The sequence below is a fragment of the Amblyraja radiata genome, chromosome 6 (assembly GCF_010909765.2).
Source record: "Amblyraja radiata isolate CabotCenter1 chromosome 6, sAmbRad1.1.pri, whole genome shotgun sequence".
Lineage (NCBI taxonomy): Eukaryota > Metazoa > Chordata > Chondrichthyes > Rajiformes > Rajidae > Amblyraja > Amblyraja radiata.
In genome coordinates this window covers 27,530,966-27,551,953 of record NC_045961.1, presented here as the reverse complement: position 1 = coordinate 27,551,953, position 20,988 = coordinate 27,530,966, and the positions used below count along the sequence as shown (strand labels likewise).

Here is a 20,988-nt window from a genome sequence, read left to right as displayed (position 1 = left end):
TCTTGCAAGAATGCACTGAACAAATGTTATCAACTTTAATATAGTCAAGTTTGCACTGAAAATATGTGCAGAGCTCAGACTGTTGCTTTTTTTTGTGCATTTATCACAGCACAATACAGGGGAATAACCAGTGTTCAGTGACCACATCACTTCAGTTTCATATGTAGTTGTTTGTACAGATGGATCTTGCTTTCAGCAGTTGAGTCATGTCTGAGATTTAGGCTCAAACTGTGAGAACTCTGCTTACCATTGACCCTTAACAGCTGTCAGAGAGAGGAGAGGCACTTAACTAGATCTCCTTGAGAGAAGATATTCATTTTCTTTGGCCTGCATTTGAACTCCACTGTCTGTTGGGATGACAGGATGTTGCCGTATAATCTATACTCTTCCTCTGTAGTTTGCACTGAAGTAAAATGAGATACTATGTCAATTCAAATTATGCTGTGCTAACGTTTCAGGCGAAATGACATGGTAGAGTGTCAGTGTGGATAAAATTGATTGTTACTATAGCAAGGTTCTGTATAACTAGTCCAGTCCCACTAGCAAAATGCAGCTGAAATGAAGGTGGGACAATTTATAATGTTCACTCTAACGTTATGTTCTCAAAAACATCAGCTTGCACATTCTAGCGTTGCCGTAGTTTTAGAAGCCCTGTCCGTAAATGCTAGAATGTGCAAGTTAATGTTTTTGCGAAAATAAATTTGAGTGAACAATGCAAATTACTTCAGATTGTATTCTGGCAAATAGTTTTTCTTGGAACATTTAAAAATGAATGAGAATTAGATGTTGACTTTCCCTGCCCCACCCTATTTTGTGCATTGCCCTCTCTCCCCATTTATAGCTGGTCTGAGCGTGAACAGAGTATTTGAACTTGGATCTCAGCCATGAATGTTTTTCGGTCAACCACTAAATGATAAATAGTGGAGAATGGCTTGACCTTTCCCTTGCCCCTCAGGATGTGACTTGTTTTTTTTCAACACAACAGACTTTGGATTCCACTTCTACCAACATATTTTTCTAGCCATCCCCCCCCCCCCCCCCGCACACCACAACACACCCACTTTTCTACATCTCTTCTTTCCCAGTTGAAAGCATATAAGGTGATCAGAAGAGAAATATACTGTTTGCACTGTGGCAGCTGAAATACAGGATAAACAGTTATGGATTTGGCTATCCTAACTTCAGTTTGCATCCCACTCCATGCAATTGAGAAGCTTGAACAGGTTGTTACCAATAGCCTTGAAACACAGTGCACAAGGCCTTTTTCATCATGGCGAGGGATTTAAACCAGACCAACTTCAATAGTGTTCTATCAATGTACTATCCATTAAGGTACTATCAATGTCTGTGCCTCACTAGAGGCTCAAACACACTCGACAAATCCTACTCAACCATCAATGATGCCTATTTCCTTCGCTCCATAGATGCTGCTGCTCCCGCTGAATTTCTCCAGCATTTTTGTCTACCTTCGATTTTCCAGCATCTGCAGTTCCTTCTTAAACACATGAATGATGCCCACTGGTTTATAACCTGCTTGCATTTTGAAAAATGTGACTATCAGGCTGTGCTCAAACTCCTTGCTCACAAGAAAATAACGAAAGTGTGAGAATCTGGTAAGAAGGTCTAACAGTTCAGGTCTGAGGATACTGGTGAACTCCTGCGTAACTGCATTGAACCAGTGGACTGGTCTATTGCCAAGGACTAGGCAGCAAACTGAAATGACTACACCACAGCCATCACAGACTTCAGTATGTTTGTAGAGGACTGTGCGCCAAAGAGGTCAATCCAAATGTTCCCCAACTGGAAACCATGGATGAACCGCAAGATCCACTCCCGAGTGAAGTCTAAGTCTGAGGAGTTCAAGTGGGGTGATTCCGACCTGTGCAGGAAATCTAGATGCAACCTTAACAAACACATCAGGGAGGCCAGAGGACAACTCCACATGAAGCTAGAGTCCCAGTCTAACCTCACAAATACTTGTATTTTTGTAGGAAGGAACTGCAGATGCTGGTTTAAACTGAAGATAGACACAAAAAGCTGGAATAACTGAGCGGGCCAGAAAGCATCTCCAGAGAAAAATAATAGGTGACGTTTCGGGTCTTGATAAATATTCCTTTTCTCATAGATTTGTGACAAAGTTTGCATGATAAAATGGACTACAACATGAATTTGGGCAGAATCGATGGCAATCATGTATTTCTGCCTTAAAAGTTCAATGCATTTGATGTTTGTTTTGAACTGAGGTTCAGTGGTATGATGTCACCTGTCCCACACCTACCCACGGTTACAGTCACATACATCAGATCAGTCTTCAGAGTGTCTGAAAGTGACAAGCCCTGAAGAAGTCCCTGGTTCTGTCCTTGGAATCTGTTCAGGAGTATTGGCAGATGTCTTTAACCTCTCTCCACCACAATCTGCGGCTCTCACTTCTTTCAAGAAGACCACTGTCATCCTGGTTCCAGAGAAGTTGAGGTAGTATGCCTTAATGACTGCCATCTGGTGGCTCTGACATCTACTATCAGGAAGCGCTTTGAGAGGCTGGTCATGGTGCACATTAAATCTAGTCTTTAACAATGGTGCTGAAGTGGAGATAGTCGAGCTCTTCAAGTTCCCAAACATAAAAGTAAACCAACAATTTGTCCTGGTCTCTCCTTATTAATGCTACAGCAAGAAAGCATACCATTGCTTTGCCGCCACAGAAGGTGAAAACAATGCAGAGTGTCTCCCAAGATTCATACCAATTTCTACTGATGCACCACAGAAAGCATTTTATTGGGATGCATCATAGCTTGGGTATAGTAACTTCTCTGCACAAAATGCTAGAGAGCTGTGAATACAGCCCAGTCCATCACGCAGACCATAGAAACATCGAAAATAGGTGCAGGAAGAGGCCATTCGGCCCTTCGAGCCAGCGTCACCATTTATTGTGATCATGGCTGATCATCCGCAATCAGTAACCCGTGCCTGCCTTCTTCCCATGCCCCTTGATTCTGCTAGTCCTTAGAGCTCTATCTACCTCTCTTTTAAATTCATCCAGTGAATCGGCCTCCACTGCCTTCTGTGTCAGAGAATTCCTCAAATTCACAACTCTCGTGGTGATTTATTTTTCTCATCTCGGATTTAAATGGCCTCCCCTTTAATCTTAGACTGTGGCCCCTGGTTCTGGACTCCCCCAACATTGGGAACATTTTTCCTGAATCTAGCTTGTCTAAGTTCCTTTATAATTGTATATGTTTCTATGAGATACCCCCTCATCCTTCTAAATTCCAGTGTAAACAAGCCCAGTGTTTCCAATCTTTCCTCGTATGACAGTCCCGCCATCCCGGGGATTAACCTCGTGAACCTACGCTGCACTGCCTCAATAGCAAGTATGTCCTTCCTCAAATTAGGAGACCAAAACTGCACACAATACTCCAGATGTGGTCTCACCGGGGTCCTCTACAACTGCAGAAGGACCTCTTTACTCCTTTACTCAAATCCTCTCGTTATGAAAGCCAACATGCCATTTGCTTTTGTCACTACCTGCTGTACCTGCATGTTTACTTTCAGTGACTGGTGTACAAGGACACCCAGGTCTCGTTGCACTTCCCTTTTTCCTAATCTGACACCATTGAGATAATAATCTGCCTCCTTGCTCTTGCCGCCAAAATGGATAACCTCACATTTATCAACATTATACTGAATCTGCGCACTCACTCAACCTGTCCAAGTCGTCCTGCAACCTCCTAGCATCCTCTTTGCAGTTCACCAGCTTTGTGTCATCTGCAAATTTGCTAGTGTTACTTTTAATTCCATCATCTAAATCATTAATATATATTGTAAATAGTCGCGGCCCCAACACCGAGCCTTGTGGCACTCCACTCGCCACTGCCTGCCATTCTGACAGAGACCTGTTTATTCCTACTCTTTGTTTTCTGTCTGCCAACCAATTCTCTATCCAAGTCAATACCCTACTTCCAATACCATGTGCTCTAATTTTGCCCACTAATCTCCTGTGCGGGACCTTATCAAAGGCTTTCTGAAAGTTCAGATACACTCCATCCACTGACTCTCCTTCATCCATTTTACTTGTCACATCCTCAAAAAATTCCAGAAGATTAATCAAGCAGGATTTCCCCTTCATAAATCCATGCTGACTTGGGCCATCCTTTTACTGCTACCCAAATGCCCCATTATTACTTCTTTAATAATTGACTCCAGCATCTTTCCCACCACCGAAGTCGGGGTAACTGATCTATAATTTCCCGTTTTCTCTCTCGCTCCTTTCTTGAAAAATGGGATAACATTAGCTACCTTACAATCCACAGGAAATGATCACCAGTGCATCCACAATTTCTAGAGCCACCTCCTTGAGTACCCTGGGATGCGGGCCATCATGCCCTGGGAATTTATCAGCCTTCAGTCTCATCAGTCTACCCAATACTATTTCTCGCCTAATGCAAATTTCTTTCAGTTCCTCTCTCCCTAGATCCTCTGTCCTCCAGTATATCTGGGAGATTGTTTGTGTCTTCCTTAGTGAAGACAGAACCAAAGTACCTGTTCAATTCTTCTGCCATTTCCTTGTTCCCCATAATAATTTCACCTGTTTTTACCTTCAAGGGACCCACATTTTCTTTACTAATCTTTTTCTCATAACATACCTAACAAAGCTTTTACTATCCTTCTTTATATGCTTGGCGAGCTTACCTTCATACTTCATCTTTTCACCCCGTATTACCCTTCTGATGTCCTTTGAAAGTTTCCCTATCCTCTGGCTTCCCGTTGATCTTTGCTATGTTATACACCTTTTCTTTTAGTTTTATACCATACCTAACTTACCTTGTCAGCCACAGTTGCCGCTTACCCGCCTTAGAATCTGTCTTCCTCTTTGGAATGAACCTGCAGCTTCTGGATTATGCCCAGAAATTCCTGTCATTGCTGTTCCACCATCATTCCTGCTAGGATCCTTTTCCAGTCTACCTTGGCCAGCTCCTCCCTCATGCCTTCATAGTCCCCTTTGTTCAACGGCAACACTGACACTTCTGATTTAACCTTCTCCCTCTCAAATTGCAGATTAAAACTTATCATATTATGGTCACTACCTCCTGACGATTCCTTTACCTTGAGTTCCCTTATTAAATCTGGTTCATTAGACAACAGTGAATCCAGAAATGCCTTCTCTCTGGCAGGCTCCAATACAAGTTGCTCTAAGAATCCATCTCGGAGGCACTCTGTAGAGTGCCTTTCTTGGGGTCCTGAACCAACCTGATTTTCCTAGTCTACCTGCATATTGAAATCCCCCATAATGACAGTGACATTACCTTTGTTACATGCCAATTTTAACTCCTGCTGCAATTGCACCCTATATCCAGGCTACTGATTGGGGGCCTGTAGATAACTCCCATTAGTGTCTTCTTATCTTTACAATTCCTCAATTCTATCCACAGCGATTGTCAGTCCCTATCTCACCCCTCGCAAGGGACTGAATTTCATCCCTCACCAACAGAGCTACCCCACCTCCTCTGCCCACTATTTAGCAAGTCTGGATTTGTCAGCCTTGGCACAGCAATGTCAGTTGTGATGCTATCTTTTAATACCATGGTGCTATGATTCAATGGCATCGTGATTTGGAAATTCAAAAAAATGAGTACAACAATTATTGCAAGGCTTGACATCTGAGATGATCCAGTTGCAATGAAATGTGTAAATGAGAGAATTCCTGCATCTTCCAATCCAAAGGTTCTTAAATTATTGAATGCCAGTAAACGTATTAAATCATTATTTTAAAAAAAACATACCATCATAATGAGAAATGTCAGACCATTCAAGTAAAAGTAAACTTGCCTTTTGCTCTAAGTACTGGACACTGAATCCATTAAAAGTATTTAAAAATCAGATCATGGCCTGCGAACAAATACAATTGTCAAATTCATTGTTTCAATCTCGGCATGTTACTATCTTAGATGGACATAGCAAATTGAAGTTTAGAAACCAAAAACATTTTGTAGAAATCAGCCTGCCACTGTCCTGTTTTGATGGATTGAACCCTTCTGTAGAGAACTGACATGAATTTGTTGGGCTGATGGCTTCCTCCTTGGACAAATTGGCTTTGTTGGTGGTTCCTGTCCTGCGGTTGAACACCATAGGACGCTGTGCTGTTGATTTACAATTTGGCAGTGTTGCACATCACAATCTGTTCTGTATTTTTCATGTTCTGTATATTTCGATGCTATTGCATGTATTAGTGTCTTCCCCAATGTGCTGGCTAATGAGAATTTGCTTGTACCTGGATGCCAAATTCTGAGCAAGATGGCACAAACCAAAGGAATCATGTTTAGGAAGGAACTGCAGATGCTGGTTTAAACCGAAGATAGACACAAAATGCTGGAGTAACTCAGTGGGTCAGGCAGCATCTCTGTAGAAAATGAATAGGTGACGTTTCGGGTCCAGACCGTTCTTCAGTCTGAAGAAGGGTCTCAACACGAATCATCATCTATTTATTTTCTACAGAGATGCTGCCTGACCTGCCGAGTCATTCAGCTTTTTTTGTGTCTGTCGAAGGTATGTTGTTCGGCTCAAAGTCACAATTGCAAACTAAAAAAAAAACACCTAAGAACATCATTACTACCTTTTCTACTTTTTTAAGATCAATACTATCACTATGATACCATTAAAAATATAAACCACAAATCAATATGTACACAATATTTGCTGTGAGAGACGTCATCAGGTGGCGCCGCGAGCGGCTGTCTCGCCAGCAGCGAGTCGGTCATTTCGACTTTTTTGTGTTTTTAGTCTGTCTAAATGTATATGTTAATGTATCTCGGTGTGTTTTTATGTGGTGGGGGGGGGGGGGGGGGGGGGGGAATGGGGGAAACAAGTTCCAGTCACTAACCTCGACGGAGATGCGACTTTTCTCCTAGTCGCATTTTCGCCTCCCCCGCGGCCTAACAACTTGGATTGGAGCGGCCTTTCCCGGAGACTTGCCCAGAGCTTCAGCAGCAGGCGCGGCGCGGCGTGGACTTCCATCGCGGAGCCAGAAGAAAGGCTCCGACCACCGGCCTGCTGACTTTAACATTGTGAAGCCGATGTCTGTGGAGCTTCTAGCAGCAGGCGTGGCATGGTCTTACTATCCCGGAGTCAGGGGATCACCAGAGAAGAGCTCCGACCGCTGGCCTGCCTGTGGCCTATAACATCGAGAAGCCGCGGTCTCCGGTAAGAAAGTAGCCGATTCGGGCACTCCAAGCCGCGGAGTGGGTTTCATCCGTCCTGATGTCGGAGCTTCGATCATCCCAACAAGAGGGCTTGTACATCGAGCCGTCCATAACGGCGACTGCGGAGGGTCAAGGCCCCAAACACGGGTGAACAAAAGGAGGAAGACTGACTGAACTTTATTGCCTTCCATCACAGTGATCACTCTGGTGGATGTTTATGTCAAATTCTATCGTGTTCTTTTAATTGTATGGCTGCATGGTAACTCAAATATCACTGTGCCTTAATTGGTGCATGTGACAATAAATGTGAACATTGATTAACTAGCTAGAGGAAAGGAGAATTGGAATTCACCAGTTAAAATGTAAGCATTGAAAGCAACAACCACATCACCAAACTAATTGATTCCAAAATGAAGGCAGTCCTGTGCCACTGAAATATCATGGCAAAATGAATGCATTCCTATGATAATAACAAAAATAATTTGGACACATCCTACAATTATGCATGTCCATGGAATGCAGCTTGCAGGTTGAAAGTCCACTTCATGACTTGAAAATAGCTAAATAAAAACTTAAATGTTCCCAACCAATAACTCTATGGGATGGCAAGTTGGCATTCGGTCTCCACGTCAACAGATTCAGACTGAATTCCAACATTTCTTCCCATAGATCCACTGTTAAGATTTATTTAATTGAACTTAAGTATTCAGCAACTTTTCTGGTTAAACAAATTCCTGGAGATGACTAGGCAGTGTATTTTTAGAAAACGCAATCATTTGCAGAGGAAAACATTATTTTCATGAACCAGGAGGACTTTATATATTTAAAAAAAACAGGGTAAAGTAGCTAATGAAACAAGCTTGAACTATTGTGTGTATTTACTGAAAAAAATATGAATTACATTTGGATCCATTTAACCTCATTCCTATGATCTGCATGGATAAACTTAGTTTGTTCCAACACTGCACTTAAACTGAGAGACCCAGCTAAGTGATGTAACACATATGGTGATGGTTAGGAAGAAAAGCATGAAGAGCATACTGTCAACATTTAGACCAAAGATAATGACTGCAATGGGGTCTCCAAAGATTTAAGAATAGTATTGCAAGAGATATCATAAAGAAGGGTGCAATGAAGCAAATGAAAATTTCCTAAAATGTTGGAGGTGTTTTAAAAAAAACCCCAACCAGAATTAAGCGCTAGCTGGTGAAGAAAAGCAATAATAATAGAATACAAGCCGTGGGAATAAACACAACTGGGAAAAAGCAGTCTTGGAAAGATTGGTACAAAATGCCAAAATAAACACAAACAAGAAGCTTATGAGTCACTCATCATATCAACATTTAGTCTAGAAATCCAGTGATGGCAGGTTTCCAAAAATAATCCATGGGCAAAATATTCTGGACATGGGAACATGAACAGAGTGAAATTATCGGAATGAGACACAGCAAATGGACTTTGATTTTGATATTGATTTCTTGACCATGTTTTTTCTTTTTGTCTCACTAGTTTTTTAGAATAATTGATGGGATAGAACACCATTCATTATCACCATGTGGGATCTGTTCTTGGTTTTGGTACAATGGTTCAGTATTTATTGTGAAATAGCATACATATAGTATATACTTGTTTTGATAGCAAAATGATAGTCTCCATATTCTTCTACATGGGGATTGTTCAATGCTTTATGCGTCAAGTATATTTTGAACATATTTTACTTGCCACTTGTATTTCTGAAGATGGAGACAGATATAAATTCAATTATCTTTGACTGTTGAACTTTTGTTCTATGGCTACTCATGAAGTTGTCTAATGGGCCTGTCCCACTTAGGCGATTTTTCAGGTGACTGTTAAGACACACACACACACACACACACACATACACACACGTCTACCTTCCTTCACCAGCCCGTTATGCAGGCGGGGGACAGGGCAAGCGGGGGGAGCGCTGAGTCAAATTCACATGGTGCAGAGCCAATGTGATACAGACACACACCTCGATGAACAGCAAGGTTGGCGCTGTAATGAAGGCAGCTAAAGCACAGTGTACGGTCATGGGGCCTTTTCACGGGGCGAGTTGACGCAAGATGTCACCAGAGTGAAGAGGTCGTGGTCCAGCACGAGTCTCGCACGATATAACGGCAGTAGATAAAGAGTTCCCACGGTACTCGGCATTTCTGTTATTTGTGCGAGTGACTTGTCCGTTTCCCGAGCTTTCGCGTTAAATCTTGAATGAACATCGTGAACTACACGTGACACAAATGATGTAACTTTTTTTTTCACACACTATATATATCCTCCCTTGGTTGAATTGGCTCATTTGGAGACATATTTTACTGTGTATGTGGGAGACACAGATGGACTGAGCACAGTACCTCGGTCTTACTGTGTGTGGGAGAGGGGGAGAAAGAGACGTACACTCACAGAGGCAGAGTCTCTCAGCCTGTGTAAGAGGGAGGGAGAGAGAGAGAGAGGCACACACAAGGTGGATGTGAAATCTCACCTGCCTGTTTCAGTGACAGACACCCGCCGCCAGTAAATGAAGACACCCCCATCTGTCTCCCCCTCCTCTCCCTCGACTCCCCCACCTTTCCCTCCCAACTCCAGTCCCGTCCCGACCCCCTGGGAAACTGAATAGAGCAACAATATAGATTATAGAAACTGAAACAATATAGAAACTGAATAGCGCAACATGGCAAAAACATCTCTGACACGCTTTACCCCCTTTCTTTGAGATTTTCTGGGAGCCATCTCTGCAAGTGTTCCTGTTAAAAAGATTATCCAACAATGACAATTAGGTGGGACGTCCTCGAAGGACACATGTTCCCTTGTCGATATTGAGACCACCTTCTGTCCCCTCTGTCCAGTTTCCGGGTTTACCGTTCGCAGGAGTTCCCACGCGCTATATCTCTAAAATCTGAAGTTAGGTAATGTCTAAAGGAACTGCAGACGCTGGTTAATGCTGGTTAATACGCACAGAAGGACACAAAATGTTGGTGTAACTCAGCAGGTAAGTCAGATCTGGGAAGAAAAACATAAAAAGCTGGAGTAAGTCAGCGGGTCAGGCAGCATCTCTGGAGAAAAAGAATAGGTGACGATTCGAATCGGAGCCCTTCTTCAGACAGCCTAATCGGAATTGAGTCTGAAGATGTGTCTCGTCCCGAAACATTAGCTTTTTTTCTCCAGAGATGCTGCTTGACTCGCTGAGTTACTCCAGCTTTTTGTGTCTGTCTTCGGTTTAAACCAGCATGTGCAGTTCACTCCTTACACGGGTCTCTGTACAACATTGATTGGTAGCGTTCCGGACCCCTGGACCCGAGGACTCCGACCTGTATCTCTCAAAGAAGTACATGTGAAAAATTTCTCACGGACCATAAAAATGCGTAACCTTTCAGTAAAGTCCCTTTTAAAGTCCCTTTTAAAGATTATAGTTATTTTCTTGAATCTCATTAACATAACTCATGAACAAGTTGATGTCCATATGCGGATGCAAATCTTTATTTTTATTTATTTTTTAAATTCAATCCCACAGAAGATAATTTTTACTCACCTTCTGTCCCCTCTGTCCAGCTTCCGGGTTCACCGTTCGCAGGAGTTCCCACGGTACCCGCAAGAGTTATTACGGATATCGCACTGGCCACTACGTTCATATAATGTTGCAATGCTCAACCACAAGTGTACAAGTCAATCTTGGAGAAATTCAAACTTTCTTGAATTTTCTCCCGAGTGACCAAGTTACACGATGACCTGCCGTTAGCGCTACAGTGGTCCACGAATGCCGTACTGTTATCGCACGAGGTTCCCACGATGTTAAACTCCGGTTAACTCTTGCGTCAAGTCGCCCCGTGAAAAGGCCGCTTAAGTCCTTTAAAAGAGGGGAGGAGGGGGGTGGAAGGGGGGGGGAGAAGTAGTGGAGACAACTTTTAAGAAGCCAAAGATACACGGCTGTGAAGCTCGGTGGATATTAACATTACTGGTCGGTTATCCTTGGTTCTGAAAACTACTGCTTATGTGTTTTTCCCCCAATGAGCCAATGAAATTCACCGGACAGCACCGGCTACAACCAACGAGAACCTTCGACCTCCTGGCAACCCACTAGGACCTCCTGGCGACCCACCTACGGCATGTGAATTCTCGCTACGCTCCATGGCTGCTTCATTATAGTCGCCGCTAATTTTTCAACATGTTGAAAAATTTGCAGTGACCATAATGAGGCCGCGACTAGTTCCCAGAATGCGGGAACTCCTCACGACCATGAAGGCGACTCCCCGGCAACCACCCGCGAATATGTGGCGACCATGTGGCGACCTCGGAGTCTCCTGCAGTCGCCTAAGTGGGACAGGCCCTTTAGGGTACTAAGAATGAAAGATAAATGGGGAATAGAGAAGATTACTCTTGGTCTCAAGGGAATTCACTTCCATCATGACTGCCATCTACATTCCACTCCTGGCAGATGTTCAACTAGCATTGGAGGAGCTGCACATCATAGTCAACAAACAGCAGACCGCATATTGTCTTCCCCATCATAGCTTTGGACTTCAAGGCTACGACGACCACCAGCAAGTATCTTGTAGCAGCAGAGGATCAAATCCTCCCAATTGTTGCTACTTCACCATCAAAAATGTCCATTGCTCCATCTCTCCTCCTCACCACTTGACAGTGCTGCTTCTCCCTGTTTATTTAGGTAGTGGCTGAAGAGTGCAGCTCTGGTGGTGAAGATTGTACAGAGCTGGTATGGGGAGGCTGAGGAGTGACTTTGTGGCTGCTAGAAAGCTGCAATGTTCAAGAACTCGGCAACTTGCCTGAATTAACGCCCCACAGTTATTGACTTCATAAGGAAATGTGTGGAGGACTGAGTTCCCACCAAGACTGAGTGCTCCCTAACTAAAAGGCTTGGATGAGCCATGTGGGTGGGGGGGGTGGGGGGTTGAGGGGGGTGTGTGGGTGGGGGGTGGGGTGTGTGGGTGCAGGGGTGTGTGTGGGTGCGGGGGTGTGTGTGGGCGGGGGGGTTGTGGGCGGGGGTGTGTGTGGGCGGGGGGGGGGTTGTGGGGGGAGAGAGCTAGGAGAAAAGATGGGGGATGTAGCACGAGCAGGAATCTTGTGTCCACATGCTCACTCTGTTCTTCATCCCTTTATCGTGCAAAAGCAAAGTTTCTCAATGAAAATATCAAAATTGGTGGAGATTAAACAGGGGTAAAGTTATGATATAATAAATCTGGTTTTAATTTCTTTTAAATCTATCTGCATGTGAATTGGCACTGCATTGAAATGTTTTTATTTGAAGCTGTGTTTGCATTAGCTTTGCAGCTATCTTCTTGAAGTCATTCTGTCATGCAGGAACATGCTCAGAAAATATGCATGTTCTGATACCATGATTAACATGGGCAGGTATAGGTTTGTTGTAGTAGACGGTAAATGCTCAAGGAGGACCTGCATATTCAGAAACAAACAGATGTACTCTTGGTTTTAAGTTAAGTTAGTACATGTGCATGATAAAACTGGGAATTTTCTCACTTAAATCGATCCTTCCTGGCAAATGAAAAAAGCAGAAGTAACTTCACTGTTCACGATGGTTATTGGAAATCTATTGTAATTTCAAGATTGATAACTATTTCCAAAATATTTAGCATTGTAATTAGATATTAACCTTGTAAAATAAAATTTCAAGATCCTTTTTTGCTAAACAAGTACTCTTTGAAACAGCTAAATATAGAGAGGCTACAACCTGACACTATCAACATTTGAATTCTCCAGTTTTGGGTAATGACATAACCTTCCCCCCACCTTCTTCCCCTATGGAACCCCGCTCTCTCCCCCCCCCCCCCCTCTTCCCTGTGCCCCACCTGGACATGCACCTATTTCTGCCCTCCCCCCCCCCCCCCCTCCCCTTCCACCTACAGTCCTCATTCCAGTTTCACAATGTGCAACTTCAATCCTTTTGTCTCTCGCATTCTGTCTTTTCATCTCTGGCTTTTGTCCAACCATTTGCCTATTTAAAAAATAAAACTCTCCTCACCTGCATCAAACTATTGCCCGCCAGAGTTTGTTCTCCCCCCCCCCCCCCCCCCCCCCCCACCCCAGCATGCCTCCCCCCTCACAACCAGTCTGAAGAGTCCCGACAGGCTGAGCTACTCCAGCAATTTGTGTCTTCCCTAATGTACAAAATCATTGTTATAACATCCAGTAAATTGATTATGTAAAAGTGAAGTGTATATTTGACGAACTTCTGTCAAACTTTTTTACTTTGGCCATAAAAATATAACATAAAAATATCTAGTCTGGCATTTGCACCCAATAGCTAACCAACAGAAGTGTGCTCGTCTATATGGCAGAGGAAACAACAAAATACTTGTTTGAAACATCACTTTTCCGAAGTATCCTTCTTTTGAATTTAAACACAATGATGTAATATTAAATTTAGCAAGTTCTAAAGAAAGCACCAATTAAGAACTTTAGGGTTATCTTTCCTCAATTTTTTTTTATCACATTGTGCAAAGTGAGGGTTAATTACTGAGTTTAATAAACACTTGTTAATCTAATGAGCCAAGGTCAGTTCGATGCACTTTTTTTTGAGGCTATCTTTTTAAAAGTTTGTCAATGACGTATATAGACAGAAACTCACGTGAACTATTGAAACACATTTTGTTTCATATGCATATACATGGTACGACTTGCATTTTAAGCTCATAGCAGACAGTTCTCGTTCAGCTTTGTATTGCGGAACAGGCATTCAACGTAGCTGAACAACAACATTCTGATTAACAAGTGGAAGAGTAACAGAAAAGTTGAATTTAAAAAAAATTCAACTAATTTAATGTAGACCTCTGCTCAGTGATGACTTGCAACATCTCTGTTTGTGATAACTGTGTTTGGTTTTGATTGCTTTTGAGGTGAGCAGTTTGAGGTTTGTAGTACATAATTGGTAAGCAATTTCAAGACGTCACTTCCTTGAAATTTCTAGTGGTCACTAGTTTTTGGAATGTTATAAAATGGCGGAGCCAAGCTATAAAAGTCGTTTAATCAGATTACCAGATGACAGCGTTTATTATTGTCATCATTTTAGTAATAATTTGGAGAACATCCATAAGGTACATTTTGGATTAAACAGATTGTATTCTGAACTGGTGTGTGCAGGAATTTCATATTTCACCACTTTTGGGAGCACAGTGCACTTCAGGTTACTCGACATGGGGAGTTGAAGAGAGTGTACACTAACCAAGTGCGTGTGTGGCTTCATAAGATTACGCTTCATGTTTTTTTTAAACTGATTATTGGGGGAGGTGGATTCGCAACTCTGCTCTTTCCCCTTTATTCACGCCCTGCCAGTTGAGCAATGCGAAAGCTGATTCTCGGTGTCAGATGTGACAACCTGATACCTGATCTTGGTTAGGTTGCAATGCTGTAGGGCCTACCTGATGATTGATCTGCTGACATAGGTCAGTAATATGTAGGGGGATTGTTTTGTTGCCGTGGGTAACTTCTTATTGTTCACTTTTGCCAAGACACTGATATTTTTCAGTATCTCTGGTGCCGTTTTGTATGAAATATTTAAATAAAGGCAGCAATTTATGCTACATCTAATGTAGGCATTTGTCATGGTTTATAGACTAACTTTAATTACTTCCTCAATGAGTAATTGTAGGCTATTCAACTTGGCTCCCCCTTTGCATGACGATGATCAATTTATGTCAGGAAAGAACTGCAGATGCTGGTTTAAACCAAAGATGGACACAAAATGCTGGAGTAACTCAGCGGGACAGGCAGCATCTCTGGAGAGACGGAATTGGTGACGTTTAGGGTCGAGACTGTCTGAAGAAGGGTCTCGACCCGAGATGTCACGCATTCCTTCTCTCCAGAGATGCAGCCCGTCCCGCTGAGTTACTCCAGCATTTTGTGTCCAACTGATTGAAGTCATCTCCACCTTCTCCCAATCTCTCTCTGTGCACTGATTCTGCTGGCATCCAAACATCAATGATTGCTGCAGCAAATAATAAACTGCTGGTGGTTGCTCAGGCATGTGGAGCAGATGGATGCCCTGCATCAGGACTGAGCGTGCAAGAGGGGAATTGGTCATGAGGAAGAGGTGAGAGAGAAGGGTGAAGCAAGGATTGGCAAGTGATGGGTGGATCCAGGTGAGGGGGGGGGGGGGGGGGGGGAACACGATGACCAGATTGAACTAGCTGAGGCAGGGGGCGGGATGGCATTGGGAGATGGCAGCTCGTGGGTGACAAAATGGAGATGGCTAAGAAGAGATAACAAAAGAGTCAGATGGAGGGCGGAGTGGGGATAAAGAAAAGGGCTGGAAGGTAACAGGTGGAGATGTGTGGATGCAGGTGCTGGGAAGTGAGGACGGTGATAAATAGAATGTGATAAGGGAGGGGTGATGGATAATGGAACCAGATGAGGGAGCGTGGATTGGAGACTCGGTGTGTGTGGGTAATGGACAGGTGGAACAAGATGGGGAGGGGAACAGAAGTGTGTGATGGGAGTGGGGTTTTGGAAAAGAGGGCTGAGGGAACCAGGGTGGATCAGAAGGAGGAAGAAAGGAATGCTGGGTGTGTGTTACCTGAAATTTGAAAATTCAGTGTTCATACCATTGGGTTGTAGACTACCTGAGGTGGTCTTCTGGTTTAAATTTGGCTTCACCCTGGCAATGGAAAGGGAAAGGATCAGACGGGTCTGAATGGGAGTTGAATTGACATGTGACCAAGAGCTCTAGATGCCATGGCAGCTAAAGCACGCATGGGTTACCATGTTTATACTTGCTCTTGCTGATGTACAGGTAGTCACATCCAGAGCAGCACATGCAGTAGACGATGGGAATATCGAGCTAGCCTCTAACTCTAAACTAAAATTGGACAAGGTGCATCTGAACATTAGTTTGATCTGGAAGGGCCAATTAGCTCCTTGGATAGTGGATAGTAAGGGAGGAGGCTTGTTGCTCCTTCCACACTTGCAGGAGAAAGTGCCACATTTGCAGGCGAGGTTGGTGCAGAGCCATGTGCACAATTATATGTCACACAAAGAGTGGTCCCTGTCAATAGTGGAAAAGGGTGGGAAGGGAAAATGTGACTGGTGGTGGGATCCCATTGCTTCTGGTTCAGATGATCAAGGAGCTGCTGGCTTACCAAAAAAAGACACCATGATGGAGTAACTCAGCAACTCGGGCAGCATCTCTGGAGAAGATGGATGGGCGATGTTTCTTCTTCAGCCCACGGCTGCTGTGCTAAATGAGTTCCTCCAGCAGCAAGTGTGTTACTCCAGATTGCAGCACCTGCAGTCTTTTGTCTCTATCTATGATCTACGATTGAATGCACTCCATTTTGCACAGATTTGCAAACCTTTTGAAATGAGAGAATTGTCATATCAGTGCTACATTGCTGACATTGTAATTCCTGGCCAGGGGGCAAAGAAAACTTTCCCAGGGTCTGTAATCTCATATGTCTTTAGAATTGTACATGTTTCAGTGTTATAATCTCTCATTCTTTTAAACTCGAGGGAATATGGTAAATGTATACCTGATCTCTTCACATAGAACAACTCTCTGATCCTAGGAACCAGTTTATGAATCTTTGTTACTCTCCCTCTGGGCCATGTATAATGTTTGTTGCACCATTGCAGGTGGTGTAGTCTCCCCAAAGCCCTGTATAATTGTGGGGTGATCATGTTCCTGTTTATGTTGGATCTCCTTCAATAAAGCTAAGACAACATTTGCTTTCAGAAAACCCATTCTTTACATCCATGCTAACCTTCTACAATTTGTGTGCCAGGACAACTGGGCCTTTCTGAATGCCAGTGTTAATCTGCCAATCGTTTAAGCAAGAGTGCTGTTCTTCCTTCTGATGTTAGCAACTAAAGGGCCTGTCCCACCAGCATGCTGCCAAACTTGGTCGCCTGAGGCGTACGACCTCGCGGGGCCAGTCCCATTTCGAACCACGGAGGGGTGTGGAGTTGTGCGGGGCTGGTCACCAATCAGCTGGGCAGGAGGCGGGCCGACTGAATTTGGACGTCACACGGCGTCGGGCAGTGACATCATCGCGCAACGCCATGCGCTAGGCGTACGCCATCAAGACGCTGCGTACGACGTCAAGACGCTGCGTACTCCTGTCGAGCCTCAATGCGCCCGCGGGCCCACAGGCCGTTGTCGCGCGGGATATTCGGATAGTGCAAGATTTTTGGAGCCCTGCGCGATGTCGGGACCAGCCCCGCACAACTCCATACGCCTCCACCGATCGAAGTGGGACCGGCCCCACGTGGCCGTACGCCACAAGCAACCACGTTTGGTCGCGCTAGACGCAAGCTATCGCATGCTGGTGGGACAGGCTCTTTAGCATTTCTGCATTTTATCTTCCTGTCCGTTTGCTCAACCTATCAACATGTCTGCATTCTTTTTTTATCTTCCACACAACTTGCGTTTCCACATAGCTTTGTACCATCAGCAATCATAAATACATTAGTCACCAAGTCAAGTCACTTTTATTTCTATAGCACATTTAAAAAACAACTCTCGTTGACCAAAGCGCTTTACATTGGTGGAGGTACTAACGTTATACAACAGTGGTTCATAGATTAAGTACATACATAAATACATACATATAGCCCTCTCTCAGAGGACGTCTAGTAAGGCTTCAGAATAAAGATGAGTTTTAAGTCTAGACTTAAAAGAGTCGATGGAGGGGGCAGTTCTGATGGGAAGAGGGATGGTGTTCCACAGTCTAGGAGCTGCAACTGCAAAGCCGCGGTCGCCCCTGAGCTTCTCCCTAGACACGGGATGTTCAGTAACCCCAAGTCGGCCGATCTGAGGGACCTTTGAGGTGGTGTTGCAGGTAAGCAGACTTTTGATGTAGGTGGGGGCAAGCCCGTTAAGGGCTTTGTAAACATAAAGAAGGATCTTGAAATTTATTCGGAACCGCACAGGGAGCCAGTGGAGAGAGGCCAGGTGACATTACACTTGTCCCCTTATCCAAGTAATTCATGCAAATTGTTAATATCCAAACGAAAGTCACACTTGATGCATCAAAAATGATTTGGTTTGTCCCATTTGATTGAATTTAACCCATAACCCTCTAAACCCTTCCTATCCATATATCGGGGTTTTTAAAACTCACAAATGTATCTACTTCTATAACATCCTCAGGCAGCTTATTCCAGATACAACCATTATCTGAATGGAAAAAGTTGCCCCCTGAGCTCCTTAAATTTCACAAGCCTATGCCCTCTAGTTTTAGAATCTTCAACGATGAACAAAACACTTGTATCAAGAAGGGCATGGATAAAGTGAATGTTCAGGCTTCTTCCCAATAGGCCATTAGGCCTCTGTTTGTTGTCATTTGTGTCGACAGCAGAATATTTCAGCACTGCAGTCAGCATAGTGGAGAACAATACGTTTGTCTGAGTGATCATTTGTTAAATGAATGACGTGTACCTTGAAGACTCAATTACATTGCAGTAAAAATCCCTAAATCAAATATTTCATAATTTGAGATGCCTCTATCTGGAAAGGGGAGAAACAAACAAAACGAAAGTCTGAATTGGGAAGTAATGCATGAGATCTTAGTTAACAAAAGGGATTATGGTGCCAGGGGGAACAGTGGTGGTAACGTGGCAAGCATAGAAACAAGTCTATTTGTCTTCAGGGTGTATGTGGTAATAACATCGGTGTAGGTAGGTGATTGGTTTCAAAGTTCAAATGGTGCTTTGTAAATTGAAATATCAAGCAAAAGCCCCAGTCTTTGTGTAAATCCATTCCCCCGTATGTCATTTGGCTGGATGTATTTTTAAAGTTAACTTTTGTAAAACAAAGCAAAAATGGTAACAGGTGTGAGACCTGTGTAATTTATTTTCCTACGCAGTCTAGCAAATGCAATTTTTTAAATACTTATCTTCCTTGTTTGTAAAATCAATTGGAAAAATTCAGAAAGAGACAAAAACACATTATTAAGTTTGAAGAAGGGTTTCGACCCGAAACGTTGCCTATTTCCTTTGCTCCATAGATGCTGCCTCACCCACTGAGTTTCTCCAGCATTTTTGTCTACCTTTTCCAGCATCTGCAGTTGCTTCTTAAACATTATTAAGTTGACTGACTTCATCTTGGGGAAGTTGGGGAAGTCCAGAACAAGGGGTCACAGTTTAAGGATAAAGGGGAAATCTTTTAGGACCGAGATGAGGAAAACGTTTTTCACACAGAGAGTGGTGAATCTCTGGAATTCTCTCCCGCAGAAGGTAGTTGAGGCCAGTTCATTGGCTATATTTAAGAGGGAGTTAGATGTGGCCCTTGTGGCTAAAGGGATCAGGGGGTATGGAGAGAAGGCAGATACAGGATACTGAGTTGGATGATCAGCCATGATCATATTGAATGGCGGTGCAGGCTCGAAGGGCCGAATGGCCTACTCCTGCACCTATTTTCTATGTTTCTATGTTTCTATCTAAACCTGACAAACTAGAGGCAGTCCCCTGGTTCTGATTTATGAATTTTCAACCAGAAAATGTTCAGTGAATTTCTAAACCATTTTTATAAAACAAGGTCCTTGTGAGGCGAATCAAGTAATTTAAAGCTGGCCAGATTGTTTGAAGCCTGACTGTGCTGCTGAGGTAATGTGGGGAATGAGGCGCGTGAGTCGCTGTGCTGGCTGATCAGAGGTCTATCTGGGGATGCATTTGCTGGCAGGAGTCCAGGCAAAATGTGTAGGGAGGGGGGAGATGCAGATGCAGATACACCAAAGATAGACACAAAATGCTGGATTAACTCAGCGGGGACAGGTAGCATCACTGGATAGAAGGAATGGTGAATTTTTCCTTTAGCTCATTTAGTCTGCTTTAATTTAAGATATTCATCAATTTTGTGTGTGCGTATATCTATCTATATTACTAAAAGTCTTTTCTTGACCGGTTTTGGCCATCTGTGCTGCGATTTCCGAGAGATCGCCGCCACCTACGGCCGTCATTTTTGGCCACCTTGCTCAGAGCCCCCCTCCGCCGTATGTGTGCCGAGGATTTTTCCTGTCGATGAAAAATGACAGAGATATTAATGTTTTTACAAAATTCCCCATTCTCTCTGCTGCCCCCGCTGGAGGCAGGGGAAGGGACTATAAAACCAGGAAGTGGTGTGCCTCAATTAGTCACTGCAAGCTGGAGCTCTGTCAATTAATCTCTGTCACTGAGCTCTGAATGACACTGAACAAAGGTCTACAGCACTGTGAGTACCCTTAATTTGGTTTGAAAATGAAAATATAGTTAGTTTGAAGTAAAAAAGCACTGCCTGCAAATGGTTGTTTGGGTTGAATTAAAAAGGCACTCTCTCTCTCCCCACCTCTCTCTCCCTATCCCTCTCTCTTTCTCTCTCTCTCCCCCCCTACTCCTCTACCCCCCCTCTCCTCTCCCCCCCCTCTCCTCTCTCCCCCCCTCTCCTCTCTCCCCCCCTCTCCTCTCTCCCCCCCTCTCCTCTACCCCCCCCCTCTCCTCTACCCCCCCCCTCTCCTCTCTCCCACCCCTCTCCTCTCTCCCCCCCCTCCTCTCTCCCCCCCTCTCCTCTACCCCCCCCCTCTCCTCTACCCCCCCCTCTCCTCTCTCCCCCCCCTCTCCTCTCTCCCCCCCCCATCTCCTCTCTCCCCCCCCTCCTCTCTCCCCCCTCTCCTCTCTCCCCCCCTCTCCTCTCTCCCCCCTCTCCTCTCTCCCCCTCTCTCCTCTCCCCCCCCCTCTCTCCTCCCCCTCTCTCCTCCCCCCCTCTCTCCTCTCCCCCTCTCTCCTCCCCCCCTCTCTCCTCCCCCCCCTCTCTCCTCCCCCCCTCTCTCCTCCC

General features: G+C 44.2%; 1 protein-coding gene across 1 annotated transcript in view; it reads left to right on the top strand.

Annotated features, from left to right (window-relative positions):
• Window positions 1-20,988, top strand: part of arhgap42 (Rho GTPase activating protein 42) — a 254,861-nt gene that overhangs the window by 36,304 nt on the left and 197,569 nt on the right. The window lies entirely within an intron of this gene.